Source organism: Petaurus breviceps, unplaced genomic scaffold (genome assembly GCF_028583685.1).
Source record: "Petaurus breviceps papuanus isolate PSGF00001 unplaced genomic scaffold, PetGlider_PUasm1.0 551, whole genome shotgun sequence".
NCBI classification, from domain to species: domain Eukaryota; kingdom Metazoa; phylum Chordata; class Mammalia; order Diprotodontia; family Petauridae; genus Petaurus; species Petaurus breviceps.
In genome coordinates, this window is record NW_027186372.1 from 37,343,676 (window position 1) to 37,347,550 (window position 3,875).

The window sequence follows — 3,875 nt, forward strand, 5'->3', positions numbered from 1 at the left end:
CATGGAGCAGAGTTCCGCAACCCTAGAGCAGCACTGTTGGGAGAGATGCCTGAAGTGAGCTGTGCTTCTGTTAAATTTCCCATGCGGCTGAAACAATGACAATCATTCAGTTCGGACAGTGCTATCCAGCCTCAGCGCGGATAATCCATTGTGGGTCATTGTCTTTGTCCTGCATTTGTTTTCCTGGAAGCTGATAGTTTTATTATAAGAAACCCAACTTTTGGGTCAGTTCTTGATATCTGGGAGACTCAAGAAAGTAGAAATAAACTCCAACTCGAAAGGAGTGGAACAAACCAGTTGGGGGGGGGGCAGTTCTTGGTACTTGGGAAACTAAAGAAAGTAGAAATGGACTCCAACATGATAAGTGCTGACCCCTGAGGGACGTACCACAATTAACACTGACTCCTAGATCCCAGGTTCTTAACTTGGGCTCCATGAAGTTCTTTTATATATAGTTAGATAACATAGCTCAATAAAATGGATTTCCTTTGTAATTCTATGCATTTTATTTTATGCATTTAAAAAGCATTATTCTGAGAAGGGATCCATAACCTTTGCCAGACTGCCAACACAAAAAAAGTTGAGGACCTCTGTTCTATCCAAAGAACCTGGGATCAAACTGTGAGGGATGAAGTGCTGGAGATTGACTGTCACTTATTCCAAATCCTGAAGCCTCAGAAGAAAGCAGGTCCCTGTAAACGGAATGTACAGGATACACTCATTACATGTGTTTACATATTGCATCCCTTAGGAGATGTCAACTTCTTGAGGATAGGGACTATTATTCATCTTTTTTATCTTACCACAATGAATTGCGTATAGTAGGTCCTTAATAAATACTTGATGATTGAATTTTAATGAGCTGAGCTGTAGTTAGGTGAAAGTCATAGAATATTAGAGTTGGAGGGGACCTTAGAGGTCATGTTTGACCCATACCTGAAAAAAAATCCCTCCTATGACATCCTTGGCAAGAGGTCATTTAGCCTCTGCTTAAAGACCTCCAATGAGGAGAGATTCCCACCACCTGCTGAGGCAGGTCATTCTACTTTGGGCTAATTCTAGTTGTTAGGAAAGTTTTCTTGATTTTAAGTCTAACTTTTCCTCTTTGCAACTTCCACTCTCATTGCTCCTGGTTCTGCCCTCTGAGGCCAAGGAATAGAAGTAATAGAATAGGATTTTATTCCTTGAAATTCAGAACTGTGAACAATTCTGGTGCAGAGCAGATACAATCCTGCTATCTCCCGTATTGACTATGAGGTATGAGGGAGAACTGGCAAGGAAGGACAGCCACACCTAAAGGTAGCCTCTCTCTACAGTGCCATGGCCAACCTTGCTTCTTCCTCTGGAAGTTGCCAAGTCCCAGATTTAATATCGTCCCTACTTATATTTTTTTTAATTTTTTTTTTTGTTTTTGGAGGGCAGTTGGGGTTAAGTAACTTGCCCAAGGTCACACAGCTAGTTGTGTGTGTGTGTGTGTGTGTGTGTGTTAAGTGTCTGAGGCCGCATTTGAACTCAGGTCCTCCTGACTCCAGGGCCGGTGCTCTATTCACTGCGCCACCTAGCCGCCCCACCCACTTATATTCTTAATTGTTCCTTCCCCCTAACCCAGGTATCTTATAAAAGTCCTCAAACCTTCCCTACTGCTTTAAGCATAAGCAGAGTGACTTGTCTGACTTTTTTTGTGAAAATATCCCCAAATCCCAAAACTACTACTAGGAACTAGGACATGAGGTCAGATGGCAGAGAAAATAGACTTTTTCTCTCCCAGCATTTTTACCCTTACACCAATCTTTAACATAGGTTGAGCTTTTACAGTATGTATGTCTTCGTATAAGACACTTGTCTTTGCTCCCTATTGATAAAGGCATTTTCCCTAGACCATGTATTTTCTGCACCCGTGGCATTTTATCCCACTTGTGGGTTCAGAGAGCACTATCCAATCCTTCAATCAATATATCATTAAAGATCTATTAGGTGCCCAACACTGGAAAGAGGCAGGCAGGGATACAAAGGAGCAGTGTAACACTTGCTACCCTGGCCCCTACTCCCTGAAAGCTACCTACATGATACATATCACCCAATCCCCCAGGGACTTCCCGTGCCCTTCAGAGGGGTTTGAGTGTAACTAGGCTTCTGGCAAATGGCTCATGGTGCTCCCTCAGGTATAGGTAGAGTCCTGACTTTTGTCTTGCCACTGACGTTGATGACTCTGGAAGAGAGAGTGAGGCTGACAACTTTGGGCAACTTTGCCTCACTTGAATCCTCAGGATGTCATTGGTCTTCTTCAAAAAGAAGGATGAACAATAGTAAGGTGGAATTCTCTGCACTCTGGCTCCATTTAACCACTAACGGTCAAATTAGTTTTTACAAAGAAATATTTACTTACAAATATACAAATTTACTCACCAATACTTGGGGCTTAATCCTCCTCCCCTAACCACCTCAGTCTCCCGGAAGAGGAATAGGATTAGATTCATAGTTTAATTCGGTATCTTAAATTACAATTTCAAAATCCAAGTCCCAGAGCTCAAGTCCTAGACACTCTGACTTCTCTGGATCTGGCTGGCTGGTGGCAATAGCTCACCTGGAATCTTGGCTCCCAATGGTTCAAACTCCCAGGACTGTGAAGGAAACAGGGTAGGCTGAAAGGGCAGTGTAGGGTGGGGAAGCCCAGTGAGGATCCTCAGTGGCACCTAAAACTGAGAAGGACAAATGAAATAGAATAGAGACCCCCAGACCCATTTCTTGGAGCTGGGATAAAAAAGAGAGAGAGAGGGGTGGGAAGGTATCTTCCCCTTCCCATTCAGTTCACAGCAGCCATGATGTGGGTAAATTGTATTCTTCACCCTCTGGATGAATCAGGAAAGAAAGTGACTATCTCGATCTAGCCAGTTTTTTGTTTGTTTGTTTTTTTAGGGCAATTGGGGTTAAGTAACTTGCCCAAGGTTACGTACGGCTAGTTTGTTTTGTGTGTGTGTGTGTGTGTGTGTGTGTTAAGTGTCTCAGGCCGGAACTGAACTCAGGTCCTCCTGACTCCGGACCAGCGCTTTACTCACTGAGCCACCTGATCAGCCGCCCCTGATCTTGCCAGTTTTAATGCAACCAACCAAAGGAAGCTACTCCAATTCACATGGTAGGAGGAACAATGGGAAGTAGAATGTTTCCATGTTAAGCAATCTAGGCATGTTCAGGGAAAGCCCCCTTACAGGAGCACAAGACATGTCTCTGCCCTGAAGGAGCTTGTATATAATCTAATTAACAATAAACATATAGTCTAATTACTTACATGAAATCAAGAACCAATCAGCATATAATTATAAAGTGCTACACTATTACAATGAAGTATAATTTGGAGTGCTATAGCAACCCAGAGATGGGAGATACCACTTTAGGCTGGAGGAGGAAGAAATTGAACTAAACCTTGCTGGATTTCTGTATTTTATGCACTCTGCACAATTCTATATGAAATGTAACACTAAATCAATACTTTTTAGGATGGTGATGCAGAAGAGGAAACCACATGGTGTGGTATTGGATGGAATACTAGATTTGGAGGCAAGAAAATATCTGAGTTTCAATCTGTTCTCAGATACTGAAAGTTGTATGACTTCAAGCAAGACATTCAACCTCTGTGAGCCTCACTTTTCCCCATCTATAAAATAAGGATTGTAATAGCAACTGCCTCAGAGGATTGTCATGAGGATTCAAAGAAATAATATGTATATTATTTCACTCACAATCCCTATTACACCATATAAATTAAAGAGGAGGAGAAGCAGGAAGAGGAGGAGGAGAAAGAGGAGAAGGAGGAGGAGGAGGAGAAGAAGAAGAAGAAGAAGAAGAAGAAGAAGAAGAAGAAGAAGAAGAAGAAGAAG

At 42.3% G+C, this 3,875-nt stretch overlaps 1 long non-coding RNA gene across 4 annotated transcripts in view; it reads right to left on the bottom strand.

Moving 5' to 3' along the window:
- Positions 1-482: 482 nt before the first annotated feature.
- Positions 483-3,875, bottom strand: part of LOC138172795 (uncharacterized) — a 59,593-nt gene continuing 56,200 nt past the window's right edge. For 3 of the 4 annotated variants that reach the window (XR_011171251.1, XR_011171250.1, XR_011171248.1), the window contains 2 exons: positions 2,585-2,699; positions 483-692 (listed from right to left, as the gene is read on the bottom strand). This is a non-coding gene — a long non-coding RNA (uncharacterized lncRNA). The remainder of the gene's footprint in view (positions 693-2,584; positions 2,700-3,875) is intronic. The other variant, XR_011171249.1, reaches the window with a different exon arrangement.